Raw genomic sequence first — 20,567 nt, 5'->3', positions numbered from 1 at the left:
TGATTATGACAAGACAGTATGGAGGAGAGTATGGAGGACGGAGACAGGGCTCAGGATGATACACACACAAGCATTATGATTCATAACAGAGGAACGTATATCATTAACATTAAGCTAAGATCAGGTCACTACATAACTATACTCACCAAGTGTAAGTACATATGAAGTCGAACAACACCTGCACAATCTGAGACCTCCACTTTGAGCGCACAGTAGGGCGATGAGATCGTCACATTTTTTAAAAAGTTTTTATTTTAATACTTCTGGAAATTCGAGGTCTAAACACAAACGGTCAGACTCTTTGGCTGATTGATATGTTCTGTTGCTGGCCAGTTGCTGCGACATTTTGCTGGACAGATGCTGGCTCATTTTGCTGGGCTGTTTGCTGCAGCTGTGAACTAAGAACTTTTTTTTGTGCTTTCAGGCCCGGGAAAAAAAAAGTGCAGAGAATTGGAATAGGATGAATGTGATAAAATCAATAATTTTTTTATTTCTTTAACCTTTATTTAACTAGGCAAGTCAAATTCTTATTTACAATGATGGCCTACCAAAAGGGCTCCTGCGGAGACGGGGGCCTGGGATTTAAAATTAAAAATAAATACAATATAAATGTATGTAACGATCGTCTGGAAGAGGGGACCAAGATGCAGCGTGGTAAGTGGTCATAATGATTTTTAATGATACACTTGAAAAAACAAACAGGGAAAACGAAAGCCAACAGTTCTGTCGGTGCAAACCACACAACAGAAACAACTACCCACCCAATGTAACATCCTGGCCTAACCAAAATAAAGAACAAAAAACCCCTCTCTATGGCCAGGGCGTTACAGTACCCCCCCAAAGGTGCGGACTCCGGCCGCAAAACCTGACTCTGAAGGGGAGGGTCCGGGTGGGCCTTCCTACGGCGGCGGCTCGGGTGCGGGACGTGTACCCCGCTCCACCCTTGGCTTCGGCCACTTAGGTGGCGCCCCTAGCTGCGCCGGAGGACTGGCGGGCGACCCTGGCTGCGCCCGGCTGGCGGGCGACCCCGGCGGCTCCGGACAGGCGGGCGGCTCCGGACTGGCGGGCGGCTCTGGCCCAGGATTCACCAGGCTGGGGAGACATGAAGGAGGCCTGGCTCTGGGCGCAGGCACAGGACTCACCAGGCTGGGGAGACCCACTGGAGGCCTGGTCCTGGGAGGAGGCACTACAAGGCTAGTGCGAGGAGCAGGAACAGGACGTACTGAGAGAGAGTGCGAGAGGCAGGCACCTGAAAAGCATGGGTAGTTGACTCAGGCCTCACCCCTGGTCCAGCCGAACTACCCGTGTCCGAACTACCCGTGTGCCCCCCCCCCCAACATTTTTTGGGGGCTGCCTCTCGTTCTTCCCGGGTAGGCTCCGATATCTGTCGATCACCTGGCCCCAAGTCCAGTCTCTCCTCCCAATCCACTCCTGATGAGACCAGGTGTCCATCTCCTCCCGAGCACGCTGCTTGATCCAGTTGTGGTGGGTAGTTCTGTAACGATCGTCTGGAAGAGGGCACCAAGATGCAGCGTGGTAAGTGGTCATAATGATTTTTAATGATACACTTGAAAAAACAAACAGGGAAAACGAAAGCCAACAGTTCTGTCGGTGCAAACCACACAACAGAAACAACTACCCACCCAATGTAACACCCTGGCCTAACCAAAATAAAGAACAAAAAACCCTTCTCTATGGCCAGGGCGTTACAATGTAGGACAAAACACACATCACAACAAGAGAGACAACACAACACTACATAAAGAAAGACCTAAAACAACAACATAGCAAGGCAGCAATACATGACAACACAGCATGGTAGCAACACAACATAACAACAACATGATAGCAACACAACATGGTAGCAGCACATAACATGGTACAAACATTATTGGGTACAGACAACAGCACAAAGGGCAAGAAGGTAGAGACAACAATACATTGCACAAAGCAGCCACAACTGTCAGTAAGAGTGTCCATGATTGAGTCTTTGAATGAAGAGATTGAGATAAAACTGTCCAGTTTGAGTGTTTGTTGCAGCTCGTTCCAGTCGCTAGCTGCAGCGAACTGAAAAAAGGAGCGACCCAGGGATGTGTGTGCTTTGGGGAACTTTAACAGATTGTGATTGGCAGAACGAGTGTTGTATGTGGAGGATGAGGGCTGCAGTAGATATCTCAGATAGGGGGGAGTGAGGCCTAAGAGGGTTTTATAAATAAGCATCAACCAGTGGGTCTTGCGATTGGTATACAGAGATGACCAGTTTACAAGGGAGTATAGAGTGCAGTGATGTGTCCTATAAGGAGCATTGGTGGCAAATCTGATGGTAGAATGGTAAAGAATATCTAGCCTCCCTTACCTGCCAATCTATAAATTATGTCTCTGTAATCTAGCATGGTCATCTGAATCAGGGTTAGTTTGGCAGCTGGGGTGAAAGGGGAGCGATTAGATGTAACTTTAGCCTGCAGCTTTGATATGTGCTAAGAGAAGAACAGTGTACTGTCTAGCCATACTCCCAAGTACTTGTATGAGGTGACTACCTCAAGCTCTAAACTCTCACAACTGCCTTGTTCAGGGGCTGAACGACAGATTTTTACCTTGACAGCTAAGGGATTCGATCTAGCAACCTTTCGGTTACTGACCCAACGCTCTAACCACTAGGCTACCTGCCACACCTGAAAGCTTGTTGGACACAAAGATAGCTTTGTTGTAGAGCATTTAACACAAAATCCGGGGAGGTGCCAGCTGAGTGTCATCTGCATATAAATGGATGAGAGAGCTTCCTACTGCCTGAGCTATGTTGTTGATGTAAATTGAGAAGAGTGTGGGGCCAAGGATCGAGCCTTTGGGTACTCCCTTGGTGACAGGCAGTGGCTGGGACAGCAGATTTTCTGACTTTATACACTGCACTCTTTGAGGTAGTTAGCAAACCAGCCCAAAGACCCCACAGAGACACCAATACTCCTTAGCCGGCCCACAGGAATGGAATGGTCAACCGTATCAAACGCTTTGGCCAAGTCAATAATAATATCAGCACCGTATTGCTTAGAATAAAGGGTAAAGCTGACATCATTGAGGACCTTTATGGTTGCAGTGACACATCCACATCCTGAGCGGAAACCAGATTGCATAAACGAGAGAATACTATAGACATCAAGAAAGCCAGTCAGTTGATTATCGACAAGTTTTTCCAACACTTTTGATAAACAGGGCAAAATATAAATAGGCCTATAACAGTTAAGATCAGCTTGATCTCCCCCTTGAAATAAAGGACGAACCGTGGCTGCCTTCCAAGCAATGGTAACCTCCCCAGAAAGGAGAGACAGGTTAAAAAGGTTGGCGATAGGCTTGGTGATGATAGGGGAAGCAACCTTAAAGAAAAAAACCACCTGACAGATGATTTAGATAACAGTCATACATTGACTAACCTATTTGATCTTTTTTTGAGTCTCCATTCATTTTGTGAATTTGATTTGAACTTTGATTATTGGGACGAGTTGCTCCACCATTCTTTGGTCCAATGACAATGTCTCTTCATCAATTTGGTGTTCTGTGGGGAAAAAATATACTAAAGAATATGCCAGTGTTCTGGTCAGGGCATATTACAATAGGAAAAGCATATGAAAATGTGAAAACAAAAGCACGTTGTGCTTAATAAGTTAGTCAATGAATTTTAACTAACTGCAATACAGTGGCAGAGTGGAATGGACACTCTTCCCTTTGTGTCCCTGTATCCATCTAAGCCATGGAAATCTATCTCCTCACCGGGCCTTATAGCAATCTATTGTTGACTGTGTTGAACCATGTATGCGTGGGGATGGCTGTTGAACCTGTCTGGTAGTAGTACTTTACCACACAAGCACCAAGGAAACTGTATATTCCACACACTTCCTTGAACACAGGGATCTCTTCTGAATGGACAGTGTTGATGACCAGATAGTCTCTTACATTGTATTGCACGTTGTTCACTGTAATGGACTTTTGTCTTGGTGATATACACTGCTCAAAAAAATAAAGGGAACACTAAAATAACACATCCTAGATCTGAATGAATGAAATAATCTTATTAAATACTTTTTTCTTTACATAGTTGAATGTGCTGACAACAAAATCACACAAAAATAATCAATGGAAATCCAATTTATCAACCCATGGAGGTCTGGATTTGGAGTCACACTCAAAATTAAAGTGGAAAACCACACTACAGGCTGATCCAACTTTGATGTAATGTTCTTAAAACAAGTCAAAATGAGGCTCAGTAGTGTGTGTGGCCTCCACGTGCCTGTATGACCTCCCTACAACGCCTGGGCATGCTCCTGATGAGGTGGCGGATGGTCTCCTGAGGGATCTCCTCCCAGACCTGAACTAAAGCATCCGCCAACTCTTGGACAGTCTGTGGTGCAACGTGGCGTTGGTGGATGGAGTGAGACATGATGTCCCAGATGTGCTCAATTGGATTCAGGTCTGGGGAACGGGTGGGCCAGTCCATAGCATCAATGCCTTCCTCTTGCAGGAACTGCTGACACACTCCAGCCACATGAGGTCTAGCATTGTCTTGCATTAGAAGGAACCCAGGGCCAACCGCACCAGCATATGGTCTCACAAGGGGTCTGAGGATCTCATCTCGGTACCTAATGGCAGTCAGGCTACCTCTGGCGAGCACATGGAGGGCTGTGCGGCCCCCCAAAGAAATGCCACCCCACACCATGACTGACCCACCGCCAAACCGGTCATGCTGGAGGATGTTGCAGGCAGCAGAACGTTCTCCACGGCATCTCAAGACTGTCACGTCTGTCACATGTGCTCAGTGTGAACCTGCTTTCATTTGTGAAGAGCACATTCACAGCATGTGAAATGTATTGTCAATCAGTGTTGCTTCCTAAGTGGACAGTTTGATTTCACAGAAGTGTGATTGACTTGGAGTTACATTGTGTTGTTTAAGTGTTCCCTTTATTTTTTTGAGCAGTGTATTTTGCTCTGATGGCTTCTCTGAATCTGGCACTTAACAGTGTACGGCAAAGTTTAGAAGTGCATGCAGTGGGACGTCTCTTCTGTCCTCACAGTGTGTTGTTGTGTTGCCAAGGCAGTTGTTGTTGGTTTGCTCCCAGCATTGTCTTCCCTGGAAACAGCTTCTGGAAATTCAGTGATTTCTTTTTCTGCCTTGTATTGGATCCAGGGTCTTTTTAAGACTGGGGCCAAGATGATGTCAGATATCGCTCGAAGCAGAAGATAGGTATCCCAAGCACTGCCATTTTGTATTAGACTATATCATTTGGGGGGGAAAAACTGAAAAATTTACATTTTTCTGATGCACTTCCAGATAGATGCCCATTCATCCTTTGGACTCTCTTGTATTGTGGCACAGGTTTAGAAGACATCTCGTTTGGCATAAAACAAGTTCTCAATCTCATAGTTGATCTGAGCAAGAGTAATTTGCCCCTCTTGAACCAGTTGTCGCAGCACTAGTCTGAGCACTGTGGGTGACCTAGACAACTACAAGTACCATCAGGCTGTGGAAGAAAATCCAGACAATGCATTGATGTATGGCATCAAAAAAGCCTGTTGCTTCTCTCAGCTGAATCATGTACTATCTCCAATTGCACCAGACGTCATCATGACCTTCATTAGGGCATCATCAAATCAAATCAGTTCAGTCAATATGGAATATTTCAAGAACTTTCAAAGTTTCTTCCAGTGCAGTCGCAAAAACCATCAAGCGCTATGATGAAACTGGCTTTCCTGTGGCGGTCCTCATGAAAGGAAGATCCAGAGTTACCTCTGCTGCAGAGGATAAGTTCATTAGAGTTACCGGCTTCAGAAATTGCAGCCCAAATAAATGCTTCACTGTCACGTCCTGACCAGCAGAGGGCATATTGCTTAGTCTAGGTCAGGATGTGGCAGGTGGTTTGTGTTTGTTTAATGTTGGATGATTGGGACTTCCAATTGAAGGCAGGTGTGTATAGTTGCCTTTGATTGGAAGTCCTATATAGGTGTGTGTGTTTGTCTTTGGGGTTGTGGGGAATTGTTGTGAGCACTGCTGTGTTTGGTATAGCCTGCCACACCGTCACATTGTGAGTACCGATCATTGTTTTGTTTATTGGTTTTCAGTGGATGCTCTACTCCTTTTGTTTTCAACATTAAAAACATGAGTATCCACACTTCCGCTGCGCCTTGGTCCTCTTTCACCGACGACAATCGTGACAGAATTCCCCACCTACAAAGGACCAAGCAGCGGAAGAAGGCTGGCGAGGTAAGGGAGACCGAGAGGCACCCCCAAGAATTTTTTAGGGGGGGGCACAAGGGGAGTGTTGCGGGGCAAGTATGGAGCCCCAGGCCAGCTCCCCGCACTAGCATGGAGGTGCGTGGTCACAATCGGGTACGCCCAGTACCAGCACCACGCACCAGGCTTCAAGTGCGTGAACCCAGCCTCGTCAGTCAACAGTCGTCAGTGCGGCCCGCCAGTCAACAGTCGACAGAGCTGCCCGCCAGTCAACAGTCGTCAGAGCTGCCCGCCAGTCAACAGTCGTCAGAGCTGCCCGCCAGTCAACAGTTGTCAGAGCTGCCCGCCAGTCAACAGTCGTCAGAGCTGCCCGCCAGTCAACAGTCGTCAGAGCTGCCCGCCAGTCAACAGTCGTCAGAGCTGCCCGCCAGTCAACAGTCGTCAGAGCTGCCCGCCAGTCAACAGTCGTCAGAGCTGCCCGTCAGTCAACAGTCGCCAGAGAGGTCAGACTGCGCTGAACTGCCGGAGTGGCCAGACTGCGCTGAACTGCCGGAGTGGCCAGACTGCGCTGAACTGCCGGAGTGGCCAGACTGCGCTGAACTGCCGGAGTGGCCAGACTGCGCTGAACTGCCGGAGTGGCCAGACTGCGCTGAACTGCCGGAGTGGCCAGACTGCCCTGAACTGCCGGAGTGGCCAGACTGCCCTGAACTGCCGGAGTGGCCAGACTGCCCTGAACTGCCGGAGTGGCCAGACTGCGCTGAACTGCCGGAGTGGCCAGACTGCGCTGAACTGCCGGAGTGGCCAGACTGCGCTGAACTGCCGGAGTGGCCAGACTGCGCTGAACTGCCGGAGTGGCCAGACTGCCCTGACCTGCCGGAGTGGCCAGACTGCCCTGACCTGCCGGAGTGGCCAGACTGCCCTGACCTGCCGGAGTGGCCAGACTGCCCCGACCTGCCGGAGTGGCCAGACTGCCCTGACCTGCCGGAGTGGCCAGACTGCCCTGACCTGCCGGAGTGGCCAGACTGCCCTGACCTGCCGGAGTGGCCAGACTGCCCCGACCGCCCCGAGCTGACAGACTGCCCCGACCGTCCCGAGCTGCCAGACTGCCCCGACCGTCCCGAGCTGCCAGACTGCCCCGACCGTCCCGAGCTCCAGACTGCCCCGACCGTCCCGAGCTGCCAGACTGCCCCGACTGTCCCGAGCCGCCAGACTGGCCGGACTGCCCCGACTGCCTGGAATGGCCAGCACCTGAGCCACCTCCAGGATAGGTGGGTTGGGGAGGGAGGGTGTAGCACAGTGCCGTCGGTGACGGCAGCCACCCTCCCTTCCCTCCCTTTTTGTTTAGGGGGTATTGTTTGTTGGTTTTGTTGGGGTATTGGGGATTTTCTTGTGTTTTTCTTTTTTAGGTGCATCCCGGAGTCTGCACCTTGAGAGGGGGGTACTGTCACGTCCTGACCAGCAGAGGGCATATTGCTTAGTCTAGGTCAGGATGTGGCAGGTGGTTTGTGTTTGTTTAATGTTGGATGATTGGGACTTCCAATTGAAGGCAGGTGTGTATAGTTGCCTTTGATTGGAAGTCCTATATAGGTGTGTGTGTTTGTCTTTGGGGTTGTGGGGAATTGTTGTGAGCACTGCTGTGTTTGGTATAGCCTGCCACACCGTCACATTGTGAGTACCGATCATTGTTTTGTTTATTGGTTTTCAGTGGATGCTCTACTCCTTTTGTTTTCAACATTAAAAACATGAGTATCCACACTTCCGCTGCGCCTTGGTCCTCTTTCACCGACGACAATCGTGACATTCACAGAGTTCAAGTAAGAGACACATCTCAGCATCAACTGTTCAGAGGAGACTGTGTGAATCAGGTCTTCATGGTGGAATTGCTGCAAAGAAACCACTACTAAAGGACACCAATACGAAAGAAGATACCTGCTTGGGCCAAGAAACACGAGCAATGGACATTCGACCGGTTCCAACCGCCTGGTCTTTGTGAGACGCAGAGTAGGTGAACGGATGATCTCCGAATATATGTGGTTCCCACCGTGAAGCATGGAGAAGGAGGTGTGATGGTGTGGGGGTGCTTTGCTGGTGACACTATCAGTGATTTATTTAGAATTCAAGGCACACTTAACCAGCATGGCTAACACGGCATTCTGCAGCGATACGCCATCCCATCTGGTTTGTGCTTAGTGGGACTATCATTTGTTTTCAACAGGACAGTGACACAACACACCTCCAGGCTGTGTAAGGGCTATTCGACCAATAGGGAGAGTGATGGAGTGCTGCATCAGATAACCTGGCCTCCACAATCACCAGACCTCAACCCAATTGAGATGGTTTGGGATGAGTCGGACCACAGAGTCAATGAAAAGCAGAATATGCTCAGCATATGTGGGAAGTCTTTCAAGACTGTTGGAAAAGCATTACAGGTGAAGCTGGTTGAGAGAATGCCAAGAGTGTGCACAGCTGTCATCAAGGCAAAGAGTGGCTACTTTGAAGAATCAAAAATATATTTTGATTTGTTTAAAACTTTTTAGGTTACTTCATGATTCCATAGGAGTTGTTTCATAGAATACATCAAAACTATCATTCTACAATGTAGAAAATAGTAAAAATAAAGAAAAACCCTTGCATGAGTAGGTGTGTCCAAACTTTTGACTGGTACTGTATGTTCAGGAATCCCCTTATTGTTTGGGATACCTTTAAAATGTAGTTTCAGAGGTCATTCAATTCAATATTCATCAGTAAAGAAAAAGCAGTTTCTGTCCAAAGAGACAAGACTAACAAGGGAGATACAGGAACTAACAGTACAGGTAGATAGCAAAAGAAATAGAAAATGGTACTACAGAGATCCGAAACAAGTTAGAGGAAAAACTAAAAGAACTAGAGGAATTTATTCAAGAACGATCTAATGTTTTTCACTTTCAGCCCCCAGAAAAGATACAGCTATATTACAACAAATATTATGGTTGAACTCAAATGTGCTGGTTGATAAAATACCTGTATTTATAGAAAATATGTTTAGAAAGGATATTTTGTTTTTAAATGATATGTTAAATTGGAATGGTAGAGATATCTTTCATGGCGCTATCGGATTTGAATGGAAAGGTCTGCTCAATTCAAGATTACCAATTGATTACCAAGATTACCAATTGATTACAGCATTACCTCAAAAATGGAGGCAGGTGGCAGCGGGAGGAGGTAGGGAACTGGTCTGTCTGCCCAATATAAAGAATCAAAACTGGCAGAGGAACAAAAATAGCATAAATATGAAAGTATAACAGTTTCATTTGAGGACCAGGATGTTGACAGCTGTGTCATACAGATTGCAAAATAGCTGGGAAGAGATTTTTGATGTACCAATTCCATTGCACAGGGTATATGAGCCACAGGGCCTTCCCTGTGGCTCAGTTGGTAGAGCATGGTGTTTGCAACGCCAGCATGGTGTGTGCAACGCCAGGGTTGTGGGTTCGATTCCCACAGGGGGGCCAGTACAAAGAAAATACATGAAATTAAATGTATTCACTTATCCAGAGTAAGTCACTCTGGATAAGAGCGTCTGCTAAATGACTAAAATGTAAAAAATATGAGTTGATATATAAAACTACATAAGATTCAAGACTATTTGGGGCATAAAATCATCGTAGCTCTGCAGATTTTGTTGTGAGGATACAGAATCAATAGACCATTTGTTCTGGTATTTCCCGCATTTAGCCTGTCTCTGGTCTCAGCTTCAGGAATGGCTGAAAAAGCATAACGTTAATCTACAATTTACCCTAGAAATACCATTGTTGGGAGATTTGGAGAGATCTGGTCAGTCAATGGTTGTTTTGGTTGGGTTGGATATTAATGATGCTCCAAATGGGGCATTAAGTTCTTTTCATGTCAACCCAAATTGGCCTGTTAGAGTTCTCAATAAAGAGAGAGCCTATTTGGACAGTAATAAAGGCTTCGTGATACAGTGCTGTTCACAACGTTGACATCAGCAAACCGCTCGCCCACACAACGCCATGCACGCTGTCTGCCATCTACCCGGTACAGTTGAAACCGGGATTCATCCGTGAAGAGCACACTTCTTTAGCATGCCAGTGGCCATCGAAGGTGAGCATTTGCCCACTGAAGTTGGTTACGACACCAAACTGCAGTCAGGTCAAGACCCTGGCGAGGACGACGAGCACGCAGATTCACTTCCCTGAGACGGTTTCTGACAGTTTGTGCAGAAATTCTTCGGTTGTGCAAACCCACAATTTCATCAGCTGTCCAGGTGGCTGGTCTCAGACAATCCTGCGGCTTATAGTAGAGAAATTAACATTCAATTCTCTGGCAAAAGCTCTGGTGGAAATTCCTGCAGTCAGTATAACAATCGCACGCTCCCACAAAACTTGTGGCATTGTGATGTGACAAAACTGCACATTTTAGAGTAGCCTTTTATTGTCCCCAGCACAAGGTGCACCTGTGTAATGATCATGCTGTTTAATCAGCTTCTTGATATGCCACACCTGTCAGGTGGATATTCCATAGTGATATTCAAATAGGCTACATCTGTTGCTACAGACGTTGAGAAATGATGACGTAATTTACATTTGTATTGTTCTCCAGCACCTAAAAAATGTGCACTACACTATGAATGGGAGGGGGATTGTAGTATGTGTGTGTGTGTGTGTGTGAGTCCCGCAAAATCCTCCTGTTGTCCTGCATTTGGGTATTTTAAATGTGTTCACTCAACTGCAATCAACCAATAGTATTAGTATTTCCTGTGCAGAGCCATGTTGTATCTGGCACGTGTCACATACAACTTTCCACCTGAGAACAGGGATCAATCTCTGCTTCCAACCTTCCCACGGTTTATCCCATTTGCCTGTCTCTCTGTCTCGTTTCATTACTGTCTGAATAAAGTGTAAAACCACCTTAAAAATGTTTTTAAAAATTATTAGCGTACTTAAAATTTCATCCCACAAAAAACTCAAAGTAAGAAAGTTGTACTTTTTTGAGTGTTCATTTAATGTTCAAAGCATCCTGAATACACTTGACCCGTTTTTAATTTTTTTTTAAATACATTGTCGACCCTGGTTATAGGCCTAATACGTAAAATTGCAGGAAATTAGCTTTAAAACAGTAACTGTTCCTGGGAGAGGGGGCAATGAGGGGGCAATGAAATTCACATAGCATACCTCACTCCAAGCTTTCTACAAAAGTTGGCAGCCCTGATTTTGGTAGCCTTGTGAAACCAGACTGACCGCTGCACTCACGTTTCGTAACAGTTCATGTGAGATCAGGCTGGTTTAACGATGCTAACATTTTGCCAATGTTCTTTGGCTTTCACACGACTCTGTTAAAAATGTATATTGATGAAACCAGTTGATTGGTTTGGTCCCCTGGTTAAACACTCCAAAATGGAAGCTTCTCCAACACAGCCCCTTCCTTCCGGGCAGTAAATCAATATTCTGCATAAAATGTTTACTGCAGACCTTGGTCAAATACATATTTATTTTCTGTTGATTGCCCAATGTGTGTTTGATTTCACTGAGTCCAGTGTGCTGGGTAAGAAACACTGATGTTTGCAGAGAGATAAGAGCTGCCGGGAATTTTGGTTTAAATGATCGATCAGTAATAACAACACACATGCTTACAAATCAGCTAAATCGCAAAACCTTCCCCAGGTATTGGTGGGTAGGATGGCTCAATCTTCTGTTAGGTCCAAGATTACAACCAATCCAAGATTACAACCAATTGATTACAGCATTACTACAAAAATGGAGGAAGCAGGTGGCAGCGGGAGGAGGTAGGGAACTGGTCTGTCTGCCCAATATAAAGGATCAAAAATAGCCAAATAGGAAACTATAACCGTTTCATTTGAGGACCAGGATGTTGACAGCTGTGGCATACAGATTGCAAAATAACTGGGAAGAGATGTTTGATGTACCGATTCCATGGCACAGGGTGTATGAGTTGATATATAGAAACAGGATTGTGTCGAGGCACGGATCTGGGGAAGGGTACCAAACAATTTCTGCAGCTTTGAAGGTCTCCAAGAACACAGTTGGCTCCATCATTCTTAAATGGAAGAAGATTGGAACCACGAAGACTCTTCCTAGAGCTGGCTGCCCGGCTAAACTGAGAAATCTCTGTGGAGATGGGAGAACCTTCCAAAAGGACATCCATTTCTGCAGCATTCCACCAATCAGGCCTTTATGGTAGAGTGGCCAGACAGAAGCCACTCCTCAGTAAAAGGCACATGACAGCCTGTCAACAAAAAAAAACTGTTCTTGCTTTGTCATTATGGGGTATTGTGTGTAGATTGATGAGGAGAGAAAAAAAAACAATTGAATCCATTTTAGAATAAGGCTGTAATGTAAGAAAATGTGGAAAAAGTCAAGGGGTCTGAATACTTTCCGTATGCACTGCATGAATCCTATTGTTTTTCTCTTAAAGATTATCATAGTTGAATGTCCAGTGTGCTGGCTGGGTGAATTTTGCACTTGTGGAAATTCCCTTGGTTCACTTGTCTGCTAACCCAAGAGCACTTCAACGTTTTGAGAGGAAAATACGTATTTAAACCCCATGTTTGGTCCATAGTAAGGCTTCTACAGTAGCAGGATAGCTCCTTTGTATTGAATGAATACTAAATAAAGGTACAGAATTGCTGTGTCAACGTTTTTGTTTGGATTTGTCTTTCAACGTTTGGGAATTTGTGAAAATTGGCAACATGATTTTAGCTTTGTAGTGTGGTGTGCGTATTAATATACTCTTGAACTTTGTGTATTTAATAATAAAAATTCATAGTGGTGATCAAGTTTGGAATAACCTGACAAACCACTGCAGCACCCTGCCTGCACCCCCTACTTTCTGAAACCAGGAGTCTTAACTACTGTACCTAGGCCAGGATTTAATCTGAGACGCGCTTATTAACGCAGCTGTTCTAGAAAGCCAACAATTTGCCTTTTAAAGGTAATTTCCCCGGCGTTCACTGCATTTGCATTCATGGTAATCGCTGTGGATGTTGGCTTAAGCGTAAATGTCCTTTAATACAGTACACCCGTTATCGGCTGCCTAGCGCAGCTGTGCTATAGTGTGGCTTGGATAGAATCCTAGCCTTACACTTACTAGGCTAGTGGCCAATCCAAAAAGGGCTTTAGTTTTTGAGATACCTGAGGTAGAACAAAACACAACCATGTCTCTTATTTCTCACATTTATGAAGTAAAACACCCCCTAAACTAAAAAAGTGCTTCATAAGCTTTTTTAACCCAATATTGCAAGCTCTGAAATTGCTAAAATGTGGAATACAAGTAGTCAGTTGTCTGCCCTCAATACACAAACAAACTGCATTAGGATGTCTTAAAGCATTTTGGAAATATAGACCTGTAAACACAGAGGTACCTTAGCCGGAAATATCAACTATGAAGTTTTATGATGAATGTAGGCTACTGTTTTTGTAGCTGATTAATTGACACATTTTTTATCCAATTTCGTGGAATCCAATTGGTAGTTACAGTCTTGTAACTAAGGACTTGGGATAGGCGAAGGTCGAGAGCTGTGCATCCTCCAAAACACAACCCAGCCAAGATGCTTCTTGACACAACACCCGCTTAACCCAGAAGCCAGCTGCACCAATGTGTCGGATTCCGCACACCTAACCATGCTGGGCCAATTGTGCGCCGCCCCATGGGTCTCCCAGGCGCAGCCAGCTACGACAGAGCCTGGACTCGAACCATGATCTCTAGTGGCACAGCTAGCACTGCAATGCAGTGCCTTAGGCCATTGTGCCACTCGGGAGGCCCGTCTTTTGATGCTGTGGCTATTCTAAGCTGCTCTAAGGAAAACTGATGTCTGAGCTCTAAGGCTCAGACATCAGAAATAGATGTTTTTGGGTCCAAAGTTCCTTGAAGGATTATGTATTTTCTTTGGGGCCACCATGGATATTGCCTCAAATCCAATATGGTGTCAAAAATCAAATATCGCTGCCATAATACCATTTCATTAAAGTTAAATCACGTGTAAATATCAATTTTGTACAACTCATGCCCATAAAGACTGTTTTGATGTTAATACAATTTTAGCAAATATATTGAAAATTAAATAAATAAATAAATATCTCTTTCCGGGTAAGTCGCTAAGAGTTTTGCAAACCTGGTTTGTACAATATTTGCACATTATTATTTTTTTAATTCTTCAAGCTCTGTCAAATTGGTTATTGATCATTGCTAGACAGTCATTTGAAGTCTTGCCATAGATTTTCAAGCCGATTTAAGTCAAAACTGTAACCGAGCCACTCAGGAACATTCAATGTCGTCTTGGTAAACAACTCCAGTGTATATTTGGCCTTGTCTTTTAGGTTATTGTGCTGTGAAAGGGGAATTTGTCTCCTAGTGTGTAACGTATACACTGGGAGTCAGGAAGCAGGTGCAGAAGGTGAGTTTAATGATAAGAATAAGGCAGAACAACAGGAGAACGTGACCAAAACCAATACTGCCTGATGACTGAGCCTACCCAGGGCTAAATAAAGGGAGAGTAAATCAAAGTGATGACAGTAGGTCCAGGTGTGCGTAAGGATGGGGAGCAGGTGTGTGTAATGACGGTTGCCAGGACCGGTGGTTAGTAGATTGGCGAAGTCGAGCGCTGGAGCGCAGAAGGGACCTGATGGCATAGGCCAGGCCTGGGCAATTCCAGTCCACGGAGGTCTGATTGGTGTCACACTTTTCCCCCTATCCCTAGCAAACACACCTGATTTAAACTAATGGCATTTCTAACTGAAGATCACGATTAGTTGATTATTGGAGTCAGGTGTGTTAGCTGGGGCTAGGGCAAAAGTGTGACACCTGTCAGGCCCCCAAGGACTGGAGTTGCCCAGGCCTGGCATGGCGGTAGCCCCATAGATGTCCAGGAGAGGTGGAGGGGTGTCACGGGGGACGGCACCAGCCAGGGGACCAGAAACCACAGGCCTGAAAAGGGAAACATGAAAAGAGGGTGAGATCTGGTAGTTGGGGGGAGTTGTAATCGATATGTTACCTCGTTGACCCGCCGGAGGACGTTGAAGGGCCCCACAAACCGGGAGATCAGCTTCCGGCAGGGCAGGCGGAGCGGGAGGTTCCCTGGTGGAAAGCCAGACGTGATCTCGAGGATGGAACACGGGAGCCTCACTGCGGTGGTGGTCTGCCTGCTCCTTCTGGCAGCGGACATGGGAAGCGTTCCAAACCTCCTATGCGCACCGGAACAACTTGTCCACCGCAGGGGCTTCAGTCTGTCTCTGGGTCCACGGGGCCATGGCCGGCTGATATCACATGACGCACTGGAAGGGAGTCAGCACGGTGGAGGAGTGACGAAGTGAGTTCTGGGTGTACTCCCCCAGGGAAGGAACCGGGCAGTGACTGCTAAGGAACCTCCCCAGCTCCTGGTTGACACTCTCCACCTGCCCGTTGGATTGCGGCCAGTACCGGGATGTGAGGCTGCCGAAGAGATTTTGTTTGGGCACATACGGAGCAGGAGTTGACATAGCGGGAAACGTCCCGCGCGAAGATGGGCCACCAGTACTTTGCGGAGATGGATTGAAGAGTGCGGGTGAGACCTGGGTGTCCAGCGGTGAGAGTTGTGTGCGCCCAGGAGCCTCTCCCGAATAGTGCAGATGGGACAGGGCTTTGATGTTTTTTTAACCTGGGCGATATGACAGGGTGAAGTTGAATCTAGTGAAGTGCCCACCTTGCTTGGCGCGGGTTCAGCCGCCTCGCTGTCCGTATGTACTCCAGATTCCAATGGTCGGTGAGGATGAGAAATGGGTCCTTGGCACCCTCCAGCCAGTGTCTCTACTCTTCTAATGCCAACTTCACCACAAGGAGATCCCGGTCGCCGACGTCATAGTTCCTCTCTGCAGGAGACTTTCTTTGAGTAGTATGCACATGGATACATGTGAATTACCTTAGCGTTGGGAAAGGACAGCCCCCACTCCCACTTCTGAGGCGTCCACCTCCACCACGAAGGACAGCGTAGAATCTGGTTGTTTCAGCAACAGGACGAAGGTGAAATGCCCCTTCAGTAGGCGGAGGGCCTCATCAGCTGCAGGACTCCACAACAACTCAAGGGGACCGCCCTTGAAGAGAGAGGTGAGAGGCAATGGAACTGAAGTTTTTAATGAAGCAGCGGTGGTAGAAGTTGGAAAACCCCAAAAACTGTTGTAGCCCCTTTACAGTGGTTGGGACTGGCCATGACCAGATTGCCTCGACTTTCCTTTCATCCATAATCACTCCCTGCGGGCTGATCCGGTGTCCCAAACAGGAGACAGCGACTTGATGGAACTGGCACTTCTCCACTTTCACATACAGGCCGTTTTCCAGGAGGCCTCCCAGGACTTTGGATGTTGTCGACACCTCGTTCACGAATGCCTGGAACACAGATGGAGCATTGACTAATCCATAAGGCATCACCAAGTACTCATAGTGCCCCTCCCGGATGAGGATCAGATTGTTGGCACCACGCAGTTCCAGTTTAGAAAAAAAACGGGCCCTGCAAAGCTGTTCGACAGCGGCCGGCAACAATGGGAGAGGGTAGCGGTACTTGGTGGTGATGGAATTGAGGCCTCTTTAATTGATGCACGGACGTCGACCTGCGTATTTCTTGGCCACAAAGAAGCCTTCCTATGCAGAGGAGGTGGATGGGCGGATGAAACCCTGTTGGAGAAATTCCTCGATGTACTCCTCCATGGCCTCGTTTTCAGTCACCGACAGAGGGTAGACATGGCTGTGCAGAGCCTGCAAGCAGGTCGATGGAACAGTCCCAGGGGCAATGAGGAGGGAGACAGGTGGCGTGGGTCTTAGAGAAAACCTCAAGGGCTGGAGGGCAGCCACATGACTCTCAATCGAGAGTTGAGAGTCATGGAAGGCTGAGGATGATTTTGAGGATGATTTTGTGTACAGATGCAATGATGAGGAGGAAGCGAAGGCTTTCTTGGTAGATGGGGCCCACGGTGAGGGTGAGTGGTGCTGTGATGTGCATGATTGTGCCAGATCTCACTGGTTGATTATCCAGGGCTTGGACCGGAAGAGGAGAGGAGAGTGAGTACAAGGTGATGTTCAGGGAGGAGGCGAGTGCCTGGTCGATGAAATTCCCCGCAGCCCCGGAGTCCACTAGGGCTGTCGAGACAACACATGAGGGACGGCCAGCCAGTGAAATGGAAATCAGGAATGGTTTGGCGGAAAGCGATGGTGATGGAATACTCACGCCTACCCTGGAAGATGGGTGATCACGGGGCCCGCCCCTCTGCCCCAGTGAACCCCGGGTTAGGACTCACCAGACACTGCTGAAGCTGATAACCCTCCTATTCACAATAGGAACAGAGCCCCAGCTGTTTCCAGCGACGCCGCTCTGCCATGGTGAGGTGTGTGGCCCCTACCTCCATGGGTTCAGGCTCTGCCTCAGGACAGCTAAAGGAGGAGGGAGAGAGGCGAAGTGGGGCGCTGGCGCTCCTGAAGAAGGTTGTCCAGACGGATGGCCATCGCGATAAGCGTATCCAAGGAAAGGTTACCGGCTCGGCACGCCAACCCTGTCTGGACCTCCTCACCCAGTCCTCTTCGGAATAGGGAGTGGAGTGCCGGCTCATTCCATCCGCTGGAGGCTGCCACGGTCCGGAAGGTGAGGGCGTACTCCACAGCGGTCTGGGCACGCTGCCGTAGTGGGAGTAATCGTTTACCTCCCTATCTGCCCTCCGGTGGATGCTCGAAGACTACCCTGAACAGAGCCATGAACCTCTCGTATGAACCCAGCTCTTCCTCTTTCCCAGACGGCCGTAGCCCACTCAAACACCCACCCGGTCAGCTGAGAAATGACCGTGGCAGCCTTGGACCTCTCAGGGGTGGGGACTCCCGTCTGATGGGCGAAACAGAAGGAGCACTGGAGTAGGATGGAGTCCTGTCATACTTGTCCGGGAGTGACATTCGGGCATCGTTGACCTAGGCAGACTGCTGGATAGGATGGGAGGCTGGCTCGCTGGGACGACAAGTTGGAGGTGAATCCTCTCCGGTGGTGTGGAGGCGGTGGAGGACGCAGAGGACCTCATCCATAGCCACACCCAGTTGCACCAGCTGATCGTAGTGTTGACGGAGTAGGTGTCCCTGCTTCAGTATTTTTAGGCAGTAATCTTTATTGGGCGGGAGTAGGCGTGACACAGTTTTGTTGGAGAGCAGACTGGACCAGGTTTTCCTTGAGGATTTTGCCTGTGCTTGGCTCTATTCCATTTCTAATATATGGATTTCATGACTGGGAATACAGATATGCATCTACTGGTCAATGATACCTTTTCAAAAAAGTTAGGGCTGTGGATCAGAAAATCAGTCAGTATTTGGTGTGACCACTATTTGCCTCATGCAGCATGATACAGTACATCTCCTTCGCATATAGTTGATCAGGCTTTTGATTGTGGCCTGTGGAATGTTGACCCACTCCTCTTCAACAGTTGTGCAAAGTCGATGGATATTGGGGGGAACTGGAACACGGTGACGTACACGTCGATCCAGAGCATCCCAAACTGGCTCAATGAGTGACATGTCTGGTGAGTATGCAGGCCATAGAAGAACTGGGACATTTTCAGCTTCCAGGAATTGTGTACAGATGTGACATGGGGCTGTGCATTATCATGATGAAACATGAGGTGATGGCGGTGGATGAATGGCACGACAGTGGGTCTCAGGATCTCGTCATGGTGTCTTTCATTCAAATTGCCTTCGTTAAAATGCAATTGTCTTCGTTGTCTGTAGCTTATGCCTGCCCATACCATAACCCCACCAACACCATGGGGCACTCTGTTCACAACGTTGATATCAACCAACCACACGCCCACACAACGCCATCTGCCCAGCACAGTTGAAACCGGAATTCATCCGTGAAGAGCACACCTCTCCAGCATGCCAATGGCCATCGAAGGTGAGAATTTGTCCACTGAAGTCGGTTACGACACCGAACTGAAGTTAGGTCAAGACCCTGGTGAGGACGACGAGCACGCAGATGAGCTTCCCTGATAAGGTTTATGACAGTTTGTGCAGAAATTCTTTGGTTGTGCAAACCCATAGTTTCATTAGATGTCCGGGTGGCTCGTCTCGCAGGTGAAGAACCCTGATGTCAAGGTCCTGGGCTGGTGTGGTTACACTTCATCTGCGGTTGTGAGGCCAGTTGGACATAATGCCAAATTCTCTAAAATGACTCTGGATAAGAGCGTCTGCTAAGTGACAAAAAAAAAAAAAAAAAAAAACATGGTAGAGAAATTAACATTCAATTCTCTGGCAACAGCTCTGGTGGAGATTCCTGCAGTCAGCATGCCAATTGCACTCTCCCTCAAACCTTCAGACATCTGTGGCATTGTGATGTCACAAAACTGCACATTTTAGAGTGTCCTTTTGATGTCCCCAGCACAAGGTGCAACTGTGTAATGGTGATGCTTTTTTAATCAGCTTCTTGATTTGCCACACCTGTCAGGTGGATGGATTATCTTGGCAAAGGAGAAATGCTCACTAACAGGGATGTAAACAAATTTGAGCACAACATTTGAGAGAAATAAGCTTTTTGTGCGTATGGAAAAATTTGACGATGTTTGATTTCAGCTCATAAAACATGGGACCAACACTTAAATGTTGCATTTATATTTTTGTTCAGTATAATTTGTAAAAATGTCTAAAAAAACAATTCCACTTTGACATTATGGGTTATTATGTGTAGATCAGTAGATCCACGTCCCGCACCTGAGCCGCCTCCTATATAGGTGGGTTGGGGAGGGGGGGGTGTAGCACAGTGCCGTCGTTGACGGCAGCCACCCTCCCTTCCCTCCCTTTAGTTTAGGGGGATAGTTTTTGTTGTTTGGGGGTTTTTGTCTTTTCTTTTAGGTGCAGTCGGGGTCTGCACCTTTAGGGGGGGGGGGTAATGTCACGTCCTGACCAATATTTAGGTATTGTTTGTATTATATTGGGTCAGGACGTGGCAGAGGTTATTTGTTCTGTATTGTGGGGTTTTGTGTGTGGTGTAGTGGGGTGTGTTAGCTTGGGTATAGGTTCTAGGTTTGTCTTTTCTATGTATAGTTAATTGGGGTTGGACTCCCAATTGAAGGCAGGTGTGTTGAGTTGCCTTTGATTGGGAGTCCTATATAATAGGGTGTGTTTGTCTTTGTGTTTTGTGGGTAGTTGTATTTTGCACTGCTAGTTATAGCCTGCGAAACTGTCATTAGTCGTTCATTGTTTTCTTGTTTTCACGTGTTCACATTTATCTAATAAATTATGATGTTGAGCACGAACTCCGCTGCGTATTGGTCCACTTTCTCCGACGATGATTTCGCTATATCGTCTGACGAAGAAGAATTCTGTGACAGACAAAATATAA

The sequence above is a fragment of the Salmo trutta genome, chromosome 38, assembly GCF_901001165.1.
Source record: "Salmo trutta chromosome 38, fSalTru1.1, whole genome shotgun sequence".
Classification (NCBI taxonomy): Eukaryota; Metazoa; Chordata; class Actinopteri; order Salmoniformes; family Salmonidae; genus Salmo; species Salmo trutta.
The sequence above is the reverse complement of the archived record's forward strand: the minus strand, read 5'-3'. Positions refer to the sequence as shown.